General features: G+C 41.1%; 1 long non-coding RNA gene across 2 annotated transcripts in view; it reads right to left on the bottom strand.

The window, feature by feature from the left end:
• Positions 1-10,508, bottom strand: part of LOC138750279 (uncharacterized) — a 38,455-nt gene extending 27,947 nt beyond the window's left edge. The window contains exons 1-2 of one of the 2 annotated variants that reach the window (XR_011349225.1): positions 10,439-10,508; positions 345-464 (exon numbers count right to left, since the gene is read on the bottom strand). This is a non-coding gene — a long non-coding RNA (uncharacterized lncRNA). Of the gene's footprint in view, positions 1-344; positions 465-10,342; positions 10,395-10,438 lie in introns of those variants that run through there. The other variant, XR_011349226.1, reaches the window with a different exon arrangement.
• Positions 10,509-15,476: the final 4,968 nt, after the last annotated feature.

The raw sequence follows: 15,476 nt of genomic DNA, 5'->3' as shown, positions 1-15,476 counted from the left end.
ATATGAGGAGAATTAGGATCAGTTGTTGGGAGAGAACAGGGAAGCAGAGCTCAAGTCCCCTCCTTTCCTGTCACAAGGAAATACAAGACCACGAGAGAAGGTCCCACGGACATTGAGCCATGTACACGGTGCACAGGCTTTGTTGGGAAGAGTTGGAGCTGAAGCAGGGGCCCTCACCAAAGCCACATCTGTCCCCATCTTTATCACCATCCTGACTGGGACTGTTGGAACCCTCCTTATTTGCTCAACAGCATTGAACACAGAACATTCCAGCACAGACCGGCCGTTCAGTCCACAATGTTGTGCTGACCGACGTAAACCTACTCCATAACAATCTAACCTACCTTACACCCGTCACCCTTTATTATCCTTACATCCATCTGCCTGTCAAAGAGTCTTCAATGTCCCGGTTGTCCCAGCCTCGATCACCACCCTCGCCAATACATTCCAGGCAGCACCACTCTCTGTGTGGACAAATGAAAGAGTCAGATCTCTCTCACATTTCCAAGAGTTAAGATTCAATTTATTGCCATGTAATAAAGACATTGCAACATTACACAAAATTTGTTTTTCATCTGCTGTAGGGCAGACAGATTTGACATTGGCAGAAATTGCTTGAAGCACCTCTTTACAGTCAGAGAAAGAGAAGCAAATGAGACCTTCCCAGAGTCACTGAGCGTCCGTCAATTTGCCTCCAACCCTCCCATAGCCCCTGTCACCACACAGAATCTAGTCCAAACCATCAGCAGCTTGAGCTCCAGATCTGAGCCCCCATCATGATGAGGAACCCTTCAGGGACCTCGGCCCCCTCTCTCATCCTGCTTCAGATCCCTGGACCCACTTCGGCCAATCTTGAGCCAGTCTCCTGCAGTCCTGTGAATCCCTCAACTGCACTTGTCAGCAGCTTCCCTCGAATCGCCCCCGCCCCCCTGCCTGTGGGTTCAACGACAGAACCCCTCTCTGGGCTGCCGCTGTGATCCTGTCCCAGGGGTCACCTCCTCTGCATCTCCTTCTTAAACCGGGGTGGGCTCCCCATTTCCTGGTGCCCTGAGCCAGTCCTCTGCTTCCCCGAAGTCTCTCACCTCTCCTGGCTGCTGCCAATCATAGGCCCTGCTATCCTGGAGGCGGCCCCCACGGCTGCAGTATTTTTCAAATAAAACCAGCGTCAGGTCAATGTACAGGTTTTTAAAGCCTGTCCGGATCCAACAGCATTCAGACTGGATGGTAGGAGCCCACAACGGAGCCCTGGGTTTCCGCTCTCCATGGGTCTGCAGTTCTGCCAGTGCTGCCATGTTCTCCCAGTCCCAGCTCTCTGAACAGTCAGGGTACCAAGGCTGTGTGGAGAAGCAGGGGAGTGGGGCGGTGGGAGAATGGATCAGTTCATGATGAAATGGGGGAGCGGACTCGATGGTCTGAATGGCCGACCTGCTCCTAGGTCTCATTGTCTCATCTTTTGCAAAGTACAGACATGATTTTTAAACTAAAACACACAATTTGTAAATCACAGTTTGGGCTTTTTAAATGAAAACTGCCCAGATTTTGGCCCTGCAAAGTTGTGGTTTTTGACCCCAAAACACCACACATTTTGTCAAATACAACCTTATCTTTTGGAAAAAAAAATCACTGTGCACTTTCCTGCAAAACACAGCACAGGCCCTTCGGCCCTCGACATTGTGCTGACCCATATATTCCAATACAAACATTTCCCGACCCACTACCAGTGAATCCCAATTCACTGCATTCACCCCTTCTTGTAGAATTTAGGGTCTGTGAATGAAGACAGAGATCATGGGTTCAGAAGAAAAGTTGAAAAATATACATTTACAAATTTACAGAATTAAGCGATGCGGGGACCTGGAGATCCTGGTGGAGCACCTTAGCACTGGGGGGGAGGGGCCTTAGGCTCCTTGGGTCTCCTGGTCCCCTTGTGAGGGAGGAGAGGTGGGCTGGTCCTCTGGCTCAATGGTGGAGGGGGATGCACTTTCCTCCTGAACTGGATCCCCCGAGGCCCTAACTGGGGGCTGTGAGAATGAGCTCCGTGATTTGCAGGGCACCTGAGGCAACAGACCCTTTGATCTGGTGGTTGACAGGTCCTGATGTAGACCGTGTTCTCCCTCCCATCCGGGTATCCACAAAGGCATACGTGGGATTGGTGTGGAGCAGGTTCGCCCTTTCCACCAGGGGGTCGGTTCTTGCTTCTCCTCACATGCTTCCTGAGAAGGACTGGACCCGGAGTGGTGATCCAGGTTGGGAGTGTTGTTCTCGATCTCGACCTACTTTCCAAATTGAGTAAGAGCTTGTGACGAGTAGTGTTGGTCATGGTACATAGTAGCGACTGGATGGAATGGAGCGCCATAGGGAGGACTTCCTGTTACCCCTCACCAGCAGGTGGCTCGTCACTCATAAAGGATGAATATAGCTGGGACACCTGAATTGTGCTCTAACAAACCTTTTCTAATTGATCTCCCAAAAACATATCTATATACTCTGTCACACATTGCTGAAGTCCACAATCAGCTCTTTGACGCAGACAGTGGGTGTTATATTGCTTCAGCCAAGATTTCTGTCTCCGTCCTGTGTGCTGACCCATTGACCCTTTTTATACAGTGCACTGCTGTGGTATCATTTGCTAATAAGTGATTGGAAAATGTAATTTCTGAATCAGTCATAGGTGCAAAGAGAATAGAGCAGGAGATGGAATTGGCCACCCTGTGACTCTCCGCTCCTGATTGTGGAGGAGATGAGTTTACCAATCCGTACTCTTTGGGGTCTGAAGGGAAGGAAATCCAAGTGGTCAAGTCACCTTTATTTATCATTCAAACCATTGCCATTAATATCACAGGAAAGATGAGAGAGGGTTTCTCCAGGAACAAGGAGCATATTGACATAAATCGGAATGAACTATTAAGTCATAAGACATTTTTTTAAAAAACCCACGAAAACAAACCCATGATATACGAGTACACATATGTTCTCGGAATAGAGGAGCCTGATGGCTTGCGGATAAAAGCTGTTACACAATCTGGATGAGTGGGCCCGAACGCTCCTTCCAGATGGAAGAATGGAGACCATTTCCAAGAAGGGTGTGTGAAGTCTTTCACCATATTATTTGCCTTCCACGTGGATCTTGCCTTGTAGATGTCCATCATGGCAGGAAGAGAGACCTCAATGATATTCTCTGCTGATTCCACTATCCTCTGGAGGGTTTTAAGGTCTGAGGTGGTACAGTTTCCAAACCAGAGTGTGATGCAATGGCTCCGAATCCTCTCAATACATCCTCTGTAGGATGTCGTGTGGATGGAGGGTGGGAGATGAACTTTCCTCTGCCTTCAGAGGATGAAGAGATGCTACTGGGCTTTCTCGATAATGGAGCTGGTGTTGAGGACCAGGGGAGATTCTCCACCCAACGCACACCAAGAAACCTGGTCCTTTTCACAACCTCAACGGTGGAGCCGTCAGTGGTCAGTGAACAGTGATCCTTCGGGCCTCCCTGAAGTGGACAACCATCTCTTTGGTTTTATTAACATTCAGATATAGACTGTTGGCTCTGCACTAGTCTGTTAGCAACTGCACCTCAACACTGAGTCATCATTCTTGCTGATAAGGCCCACCACGGTCGCATCATCAATGGACTTGAGGATATGGTTTGAGCTGAGTCTAGTTGCACAGCCATGGGTCAGCAGAGTCGACAGCAATGGACAAGCCCACAGCCCGGGGGAGGTGGGGAGGGGTGATGATCTGGGAAGTCCTGATTGTGACCCAGAATGCTTAAGATCTCCCCCACAGGATGTCAAGAATCTAACTGCAGAGGGAAGTGTTTAGGCCCAGCAGGTTCAACGTCTCCATCAGGTACTGAGGTCTGATTGGGTTGAAGGCTGAAGTGAAGTCAATGAACAACATTCCAACAGACCTGTGTTTGCTTCCAGATGGGTGAGGCTAAATGGAGGGAGGTGGTGATGGCATAATCCATAGAGCAGTTTGATCAATATACGAATGGCAGGGGGTCCAGTGAGGGGAGCAACAGGAGGTTGATGTGCCCCATGATGAGACTCTCAAAGCACTTCATGATGGTAGATGTAAGTGGGGCAGGGCAGCCGTCACTGAGGAAAGAACTGATGACTTCTTCGGCCCAGGGACGATGGTGGCGGCTTTGAAGAAGTAGGAACTGTGCCCCTGTAGAAGCACAAGGTCGACTGGTGCTCCTCCGTCTTCTGTCTGGGCTGTGGTCATTCAGGCACAGGGCTTGTGACCTGGTTTATGGTGGCCTCGTTCTCTCATTGTCCGCCAAACACATCGGCATGGGCTGCGACTGTCCTGGGATTTGAGAAGTCCTCGTCTGCTTGCAGGAACGGGATGTCCTCTGGCATTTGTTCGAGGTAGGCTTGCTCAAGCATCAGGCAGGGTCTGTGACCTTCTATCAGTGCAAGCATCTCGTCCATCAAGGCCAATTTTATCAATACAGTCATCTGTTCTAGGAATAATATAACCATCTGTTTTAGTTACTGAATTAACCTTCCTGTAATCTGTACAGAATCTAATAATTCCATCTGGTTTCGGTACCAGAATACAAGAGAAAAAACCTTCTGAGTTTGAAGGTCTAATAATGTAATTTCTCAACATATATTCCACCTCCTGATCCATGATTTTACTCCTTAATGTATATACTATATAGGTCTGTCCCCCAGGCCATTGAGGTGCATCAGCCTGGCTGCGTGCTGCCGACAGGAGAGTCTTTCTTTTCTTTTTCAATCTTTTTTATTATTATTATAATTTATAAACACATACAGTTCAAAGAGATATAAAAAAATACATAGTAAGTAATGAATTAATACAGAGATATTAAACAATAATATTACAGAATAAAAATATATCATAAAAAAAAATTTGATCAGTTTAGGGTGTGAACTATCTCTAAAAAAAAGATATAATTAATAACAATATATGAAAAAAGAGAAAAAAAAAACCCAAAAAAGAAGAAAAAACAAATCTGAATTTTAAAAAAACTTAAAAAAAAAACCTACAGATATAGCTAAACCATGCCGATCACTCCGATCTCATCTTACAGCCCAATTATCATACATAATCATAAAAAGAAAACAGAGCCAGATCAACTCACCACAAATGAAAATATTGAATAAATGGTCGCCAGGTTAACTCAAACTTAGAAGGGGATTCATAGACAGAGTTTCTAATTTTCTCTAAATTTAAACATAGTATGGTTTGGGTAAACCATTGGAAAACAGTGGGAGGATTTACCTCTTTCCAATTTAATAGTATAGATCTTCTAGCCATTAGTGTAAGAAAAGCAATCATACGATCCGCAGGAAGAGATAAATAAGTCAAATCTATCATAGGTAATCCAAAAATTGCAGTAATGGGATGTGGTTGTAAATCAATATTCAAAACAGTAGATATAATGGAAAAAATTTCCTTCCAATAATTCTGTAAAGAGGGACAGGACCAAAACATATGTGTAAGGGAAACTATTTCCAATTGACATTTATCACATATAGGATCGATATGAGAATAAAAGCGATGGAGTTTATCTTTAGACATATGAGCTCTATGAACAACTTTAAACTGTATTAGTGAATGTTTTGCACATAGAGAAGAAGAGTTTACCAGTCGCAGAATTTTATTCCAATTTTCATTAGAAATATGAAGGTTGAGTTCTCTTTCCCAATCATTTTTAAACTTTTCAAAAGTCCCAGAATTTATTTTTGTAATTATAATTTAGATATCACACCTTTTGGAGGGAATTTTGAATATAGTATATCCTCTAAAACAGTCGTAGTCTCCCGATTGGGAAAAGAGGGTAAAGTCGAAACTAAGAAACTCCTAATCTGCAAATATCGAAAGAAATGAGATCGAGGTAAATCATATTTCATGGATAATTGTTCAAATGATATGAAAGAGTTATCCAAGAATAAATCCGAAAAGCATGTTATACCTTTAACTTTCCAGAGTAAATAAGCTTGATCAATTAGAGAGGGATGAAAAAGGAAATTTAGTACAATAGGAGTTTCCAAGATAAAATGACTTAGGCCAAAAAATCTCCGGAATTGAAACCATATACGTAGTGTATGTTTAGCCATTGGATTATCAATTTGTTTATATAATTTAGTAAGAGGAAAAGGGAGAGCAGCTCCCAAAATAGAGCTAATTGAGAAATTTTGCATCAGTTTAATTTCTAAATTTACCCATTGGGGATTTAGAGATAATTCTGAATAATTCAACCAATACCTTAAGTAACTAATATTAATTGCCCAGTAATAAATTCTAAAGTTGGGTAATGCCAACCCTCCCTCTAGTTTGGATTTCTGTAAATATATTTTCCCCAATCTAGGATTCTTGTTTTGCCAGATATACGAGGACAATTTAGAATCGACCTTATCAAAAAAAGATTTAGGAACAAAAATAGGTATAGCTTGGAATATATATAAAAATTTAGGTAAGATCATCATCTTAATAGCATTAAATCGGCCTATCATGGATAGGGATAATGGTGACCAAGGAGAGTCTAAAGATGCTGAGGAGGAGGGTTTTGAGGGCGATGTACTTGTCCTCCTCAGAGGGATCATGGATCAGATCATCAACTCTGGCTGCTGTTTCCTTGTTGAGGACACTCACCATGTGGTAGAACACACATGGTGATCTGCCGGAGTTGAAGCTCCGCCTCCACCTGCCTGATCCATGTGCGGGGCCGGTGGGTCCAGAATGGGGGAGCTTCACAGAGACAGTGCTGATCGCCGAGGAATCCATGATTTGAGACCAGATGTCATCTGGGCTCTGCAGGGTCACCAATGTCATGGCCGCTACACACAGAAAACACCACAGGACTTGATGGAATTTCCAGGACAATTGTTTAATTGAATTTGGAGCGCCCCAATTTAAGGCCAACGTTTGTTCTGCCCCACGCAGTGGTGACGTCATTAAGTGGCCCGGGACACAAACTGAGGCCACGAGGCAATAAGCAAGCCCTGACAGCGCCATCTTCTTCAGCTGCCCCGCCAGCGCAGCGGTACAAACAGGGCCGGTTCATTCGCAGAGATGTGCACCACCACCAAACCTTATGATGAGGATAAGGGGAGTGGAGAACCATCTGTTTCAGAGGTGTTTGCTGTTGAGAGGGTTGAAGAAGTTATCGATCATAAGATTATGGCAACAAAATCTTGTGAGGGTAACCTTAAAGAAACCATGGTTCCTGAGCGCCTGTCGAACTCAGCAATTTTGGAAAATTTGGAGGAAAAGTTAGGTCATCTTAAATCACAAGAAACAGATGCAATTGAAGGAAGTAATTTTGAAATTTACAGATTTGTTCCTGATGTGCCAAAATAAACATATCAGTGATTTATCATGATGTAGACGTGGGAGAAGCAAGTCCCATGAATAAACACCCATATAGTATATACATTAAGGAGTAAAATCATGGATCAGGAGATGGAATTTACGTTGAGAAATGACATTATTAGACCTTCAAACTCAGAAAGATTTTTTTTCTTGTATTCTGGTACCGAAACCAGATGGAATTATTAGGTTCAGTTCAGATTACAGGAAGGTTAATTCAGTAACTAAAACAGATGCTTATCCTATTCAGAGAACAGATGACTGTATTGATAAAATTGGCAAAGCTAAATTTCTTACTAAGTTGGATTTGTTGAAAGGTTACTAGTGTCTGTCTTTAACTGGGAGAGGAAAGAATATTTCGGCTTTTGTAACTCCATCCGGTTTATATGAGTATAACGTGTTACCTTTTGGCATGAAAAATGCCCCTGCTACATTCCAAAGGATGATTAATTTGGTAATCCAAGGGTTAACTCATACAGATGCTTATATTGACAAAGGGGGTGATGTGGCCATCTTGGGTCTGTCCTCAGGGTGCACCGGGATCTGGTGATATCCGCACACCAGGTCAACTTTGGAGAAAGCCCTCGCACCGTGCAGGTTGGCCATAAAGTTCTGGATGTGAGGGATGGGGTAACGGTCAGGAATGGTTGCCTCGTTGAGTCGTCGATAGTCTCCGCAGGGACGCCAGCCGCCGGAGACTCACTAACCTGACAGATTGACACTGTGGAATCCTTGATGAAATTGAAACTTAAATGCAAATTTCCCTAACTACATTCTGGTTTCTGGTTGAAAAGTACATATTTCAACTTCTTTAACTGTTTTACAAGTGCTATTAATATTTAAACATGACAGTTCATAGATGTCAAAACAATGTTTAATCATTTCCCAAAAAAGCATTTATTTTAATGTTTGTAGTTTCATTTTAGCATTTATATTATGTTTTTTTAAAATAGAAATGAGGATGTGAATTTCCTGATCTACATTTTGTTTCTTGAAGAAAAGTATTTTTTTCCAACCTCTGAGAACGTTTCACATATGAAATTAATTTATATACAACACAGTTCATAGCTTGTGAAAACAAAGATAAAACTTTTCCCAAAATAGCATTTATTTTAGTGTTTGTAGTTCCTTTCCATTTTAACATCCCAATTTTATACTCTGAGACTCAAGAACTTTACAGGTTGACACTGTGGAGTTCACTTCCATAAAAATGTCACACTTTGAAACTCACTCACATCACCAGGTCACACTGTGCAAATCTCTCAGTTATCAAGTTTACTCTGTGGGACTCACTCACATGACATTTTCAATGTGGGATTCACTAAGTAAACAAGATTATACTGTGCAAATCTCTCACATACCAAGTTTACACTGTGGAACTCACTCACATAACATTTACAATGTGGGATTCACTAAGTAAACAAGAATATACCGTGCAAATCTCTCACATACCAAGTTTACACTGTGGAACTCACTCACATAACATTTACAATGTGGGATTCACTAAGTAAACAAGAATATACCGTGCAAATCTCTCACAGCCCAAGTTTACACTGTGGAACTCACTCACATAACATGTACAATGTGGGATTCACTAAGTAAACAAGATTATACTATGCAAATCTCTCACATAACACGTTTACACTTTGGGACTCACTCACATAACATGTACAATGTGGGATTCACTAAGTAAACAAGATTATACTATGCAAATCTCTCACATAACACGTTTACACTGTGGGACTCACTCACATAACATGTACAATGTGGGATTCACTAAGTAAACAAGATTATACTATGCAAATCTCTCACATACCAAGTTTACTCTGTGGGACTCACTCACATAACATTTACAATGTGGGATTCACTAAGTAAACAAGATTATACCGTGCAAATCTCTCACATAACACGTTTACACTGTGGGACTCACTCACATAACATTTACAATGTGGGATTCACTAAGTAAACAAGATTATACCGTGCAAATCTCTCACATAACACGTTTACACTGTGGGACTCACTCACATAACATTTACAATGTGGGATTCACTAAGTAAACAAGATTATACCGTGCAAATCTCTCACATAACACGTTTACACTGTGGGACTCACTCACATAACATTTACAATGTGGGATTCACTATGTAAACAAGATTATACCGTGCAAATCTCTCACATAACACGTTTACACTGTGGGACTCACTCACATAACATTTACAATGTGGGATTCACTAAGTAAACAAGATTATACCGTGCAAATCTCTCACATAACACGTTTACACTGTGGGACTCACTCACATAACATTTACAATGTGGGATTCACTAAGTAAACAAGATTATACCGTGCAAATCTCTCACATAACACGTTTACACTGTGGGACTCACTCACATAACATTTACAATGTGGGATTCACTAAGTAAACAAGATTATACTGTGCAAATCTCTCACATAACACGTTTACACTGTGGGACTCACTCACATAACATGTACAATGTGGGATTCACAAAGTAAACAAGATTATACTGTACAAATCTCCCACATAACAAGTTTACACTGTGGGACTCACTCACATAACATTTACAATGTGGGATTCACTAAGTAAACAAGATTATACTGTGCAAATCTCTCACATACCAAGTTTACACTGTGAAACTCACTCACATAACATTTACAATGTGGGATTCACAAAGTAAACAAGATTATACCGTGCAAATCTCTCACATACCAAGTTTACACTGTGGGACTCACTCACATAACATTTACAATGTGGGATTCACAAAGTAAACAAGATTATACTGTGCAAATCTCTCACATCCCAAATTTACACTGTGGAACTCACTCATATAACATTTACAATGTGGGATTCACAAAGTAAACAAGATTATACCGTGCAAATCTCTCACATACCAAGTTTACTCTGTGGGACTCACTCACATAACATTTACAATATGGGATTCACAAAGAAAACATGATTATTCTTTGGAACTCACTCACATCACAAGGTTACACTGTGGAACTCACTAACAAAACATTTTCAATGTCGAACTCCAATGAGAAAACAAGGTCAAAAGGTGGGACTCACTCACTTACAAGGTTAGACGGCGGGTAAAAATCACATCACATGTTCATTCTGATGAACTCATTCAAATAACAAAGTTACATTGTGGAATCCGCCTCAATAAGAAAGATAAACTGGAAGAGTCATGTAATGGAGTAGTGGCCGGTAGGAGAATACCAGCCCTCTCCAGAAAAAAAGGAAATAAGTGAAGAAAAAGCAAAGCCCCTGTCTTGGGTAAACTTATACCTCTCATTTTGTTCATTTTAGATTGGTCACAGTGTTTGAGCCACCGAAAGAAAATAGACACACACACACCGAGAGCAGTTCAGTTTATACAAATGTTTATTACTAATTCAAAAGCTGATTTCACACTACAATATGCAAGCCCTTCCCAACTATACTTATCAACGCTTGGACTGGTCCCACCTGCCGAAGCGTGGCAACGACTGCACACTTGTAGTAGGTTGTCAGGGCGCCGGTAGCAGCTTCTCCACCTCCCCCGACCGGGACGTTGCTCAGACTCTGGCTGTTCTTCCTTCTTGACAAGGGGTGTTCCCACCCCTCGGAGAGTCTAAACTTAAGCAGCAGGACCACAGGCTTATATACCCCAAAAACAATTAATCATGCGCCTCCTCCTTCTAACATTTGTCAGTCAAAATCAAAACTGAACATTATATTCTACAATTTAGAAGATTAATTATTATGGAACCAGGATGTTATGATTTCCTCGTTTATCTCGTAGATACAAAGACTTATTAAAACTTCTCGAGCAAGACAGGTTGTGACCAATTCGTCAATTTCAGAGTGTTGCATTTGACAACTGCTTTCCCTGGGCCTCACAGTGGAATTCCATTTCAAAGTCTATCTTCAGATAAATCCCCATGGCTGAGTTTAATTACATCTGCTAGTTCTGAAAGTAAGGTGACCTGCGTGTGGACCCAGTGTCATCAGTTCCTCATAAGCAAAAAGCATCTGGGCACATGGTTTTAATCCTCCATTACAGCTCCAGACACACAAATCATAACAAATAAAAAATAAAGGTGTGGAGGAAATGGCTCCTCAGAAAGAAAAGCCAAAACAACAGGAAGAAAAGAATAAAGACAACAGAAGAGAAAGTGAAGGCCTTACCTGCACGAAAAAGCAGGGACCCACCGTGGAAAGAGGAGCCTGCTCCCCGAGGTGAGTGGAGACCCCGCAGGGTCGTGACCCACCAACTGTGGGACAGCAAAAATGGCTCACGGAGCCAAACAGGGGTGCACCACTGCGGATACGTGAAGAATCGTGCATGCACGATGCGCACGACAAGGAGAATACTGACGGGAGGGGGACCAGCTGTGGAGTTAAACTCCACAGCACCAACAGCTGTGAGATGCCCGACAGCAGGGCTCCCAGCTGGAAGATAAAGAAAGCAAATGGAAAGGGAGGGATCTGAAAGAAAAAAGGAAGCAAGAGACACAACAGATAAACAGCCCAGAAGAAGAGGACCAACATCAAGAAACCATGGAAAAAAAACCCAACAAACTGAGACACGCAGCTCAACCAGAAAGTCCGAAGAGACACAGATACAAGGAAGAGAAATAGAAGACACAAACACAAGAGCAGACACAGAAGAAGAAGAAGGAGAACACCAAGCTCTGCACAGAGGAATAGGAGGTAAAATGAATGGAGAGTACAAAAAGAAAAATTATTTTTCAAGAACAAATGAAAGCATTAAAAGAATGGCTGACACTAGAATTTAGTGAAATGAAAAGTACAGAAGAAAAAGTGAGTAGAATAGAGCTGGTCATAACAGATGTAGGGAAAGGATCAGATAATGTGGAAGAACGTGTAATGGTGGTAAAAATGGAAGTGAACAACCTAAAAAGAAAATTGGAAGAAAGTGACAAAAAAGTTAAAGAAACACAGGAGTTGTTAGCGCAGAAGTTGGATATAATGGAAAACTATAGTAGGTGAAACAATATAAAGATAGTGGGCCTTAAGGAAGATGAAGAAGGCAAAGATATGAAAGAATTTATAAAAGAATGGATCCCAAAGGTACTGGGAATGCCAGAAAAGCAGGAAGGAATGGAAATAGAAAGGGCACACAGAACATTAGCCCCGAAACCACAGTCACAACAAAAAACAAGATCCGTTTTAGTAAAATTCCTGAGATACATGACAAGAGAAAATATATTGGAGAAGGCAATGAATAAAATTGGAGAAGACAAAAAACCACTGGAATACAAAGGTCAATTTTTTTTCTACCCCAACTTAAGTTTGGAGCTCCTAAAGAAGAGGAAGGAGTTTAATGCAGCAAAATCGATCCTATGGTAGAAAGCTGATTTCACACTACAATATGCAAGCCCTTCCCAACTATACTTATCAATTTATGTTAAGATATCCAGCGGTGCTTAAAATAGTTACCCGGGGCAGCAAAACGGACTGTTCTCGGATCCGGAGAATGCACGAGAATTTGCAGAACACCTGCAAGACAGACAGAGAGATGAAGAGATGTAACAAGAACAAAGAACAACAATAAACTATATATAAAGATGTAAAAATAATGTATAAGTAAGAACTAAAGGAGGGAAGAAAAGGGAAGTCAGGGAGTAGGGGGAAAGTAAGAGGAGGAGTTAACAAATAAATAAATAAAACATAAAAAGAAAAAGAGAAGAAACGAGTAGGAGCTTTGTTATAATGTGAAGATAAAAGTCTTTTCTGGAGGGGGTTGGGTGGGAGACAATAACAGTTACTGCGAAATCAGTTGACACTTGCGAACGGGTTCGCAGTCTGAATGGAGAGGGAAGTTGTGGTTGCCCAGCAAGGGACAAGGGGTGACTCAGAGATGGGGGACAGTTGGGGTTAAGGGAATTATAGATGTGGGAATGGTGGAAATATTTTATGTTTTAGAAGTGTTGTCATACAGTGCGTTCAAAAAAAGAAAACTGAGAAATGGAAATGGGGAAAAGGGGAAAGGTGGTGGTGAGGAAGCGGAAATGAGATGTAAACAAAGTATGAGATGGCTATGTTGAACTATATGACTATAAATATTAATGGAATACATAACCAAATCAAAAGGAAGAGGATATTAAATTTACTGAAAAAATAGATATAGCATTCGTACAGGAAACACATCTAACTGAAGTGGAACAGAAGAGATTAAGGAGAGAGTGGGTAGGGCATGTAACAGCACCATCATATTAATTCAAAAGCCAGAGGTGTAGCTATATTAATCAATAAAAATGTACCAATCAAAACAAAGGAGGAAATAATAGATCCAGCAGGGAGATATGTAATGATAAAGTGTCAGATATATTCAGAACTCTGGAATTTGGTCAATATATATGCACCTAATGAAGAGGATCAAAAGTTTATGCAAAATATTTTTTTGAAGATTGTCAAAACACAGGGGAATATATTGATAGGAGGGGACTTTAACCTTAATTTGGATTCAAAGATGGATAAAACTGGACAAAAGACTAGCAGAAAGTACAAAATAGCCAAATTTATGGTTAAATCAATGCAGGAAATGCAACTTTTGGATCTATGGAGGAAGCAACACCCAAAGGAGAAGGACTACTCACATTATTCGAGTAGACATAAAACATGCTCAAGGATTGACCTGTTCCTGTTGTCAGCCCATATCCAAGGGAGATTTAGGATAATGGAATATAAAGCTAGATTGTTATCTGAACGCTCACCCCTGTTATTAGCAATAGAACTGGAGGACATCCCAACAAGAACATATAGATGGAGATTAAACTCCATGCTACTTAAAAGACAGGGGTTTAGACAATTTATTGAGTGCCAAATTAAAATGTACTTTGAAATAAATATGGAATCAGTGAAAGACAAATTTATATTATGGGATGCAATGAAAGCCTTCATCAGAGGGCAGATAATAAGTTATGTAACTAAGATGAAAAAGGACTACAATTGGGAAATAGAACAGCTGGAAAGGGAAATAGTAAGTACAGAAAAAGATCTAGCATCAAGGGAAGATACAACAAAAAGAAGGGAATTGGCAGACAAAAAAAAATATGAAAAACTACAAATGTATAAGGTGGAGAAGAACATAATGAAAATAAAGCAGAAGTATTACGAGTGAGGAGAAAAAAAACACACAAAAGACTAGCTGGGCAGCTTAAAACAAAACAAGCTAAAAGAACGGTTTTGGCATCAAGGAAAAAAGACAAACAAATTACATAAAACCCAACAGAGATCAATGAAAACTTTAAGGAATTCTAGGACCAATTATACCGAACTGAGATTGAAGGGAAAGAAGACAAAATAGATGTTTCTCGCTAAAATTGAACTACCAAAATTGCAAGAGGAGAAAACAATCATAGCTCAAAAAACAATTTGAAAAGATGAATTAACTATTTCCATGCACCCTCCCCTTTTACGTCTATTTTTCTAAATCCACTCCATGATCGAAACATCTCCACTTAACCCAACCCACATTTCTTCTCCCATTCAAGCACTCAGTAATACACCAAGGCAATAAAATAAAATCTCAATGCTGGAAATACTCAGCAGATCATCCACTGGAAAAATAATCGGAGTTAAAATCATCAGGTCAATAACCTTTCACTGGGATTCAGAAAGATGATCAAATAAACCTGATTCTATTTGCTGTGAAAAAGAAGAGGGGAAATAACAAACTGAATACATGGGATGAAAAGCCCGAGCAGCAGAAATGGCAGTGGTGCTGGATGAGTGGAGTCGACTCGTTGATCAGCACATCTGTCTGGATGGAGGGGTAAAGGATAAATAAGACAAACATGATGCCGTCACTGTGAGGTACAATACGACAGCTGCAGAGAATCTGAAATGAAGGAATGGTGAAAATACTTGTTTTTGGATCAATGTGACAAAATTTGAGCTGACAAAAGAAAACAAAATTGTTTTGCTCTGCCAGAACTCTCTAGATCAAGGGGCGCAATAAAATAGTCCAGAAGCCAACATTATGAAATTGAACAGCCCAGTTATAGAAATCGGCAGCAAGAGATCTTACATAATTCCATGAAAGTGGTGTCACAGGACGACCGGGTTCTAAAGACAGCTTTTGTCATCTTGGTCTTCATTAAT

This window comes from Narcine bancroftii, unplaced genomic scaffold (assembly GCF_036971445.1).
Source record: "Narcine bancroftii isolate sNarBan1 unplaced genomic scaffold, sNarBan1.hap1 Scaffold_111, whole genome shotgun sequence".
NCBI lineage: Eukaryota > Metazoa > Chordata > Chondrichthyes > Torpediniformes > Narcinidae > Narcine > Narcine bancroftii.
Note: the sequence above shows the minus strand (reverse complement) of the source record. Positions and strands in the feature narration are given on the sequence as shown.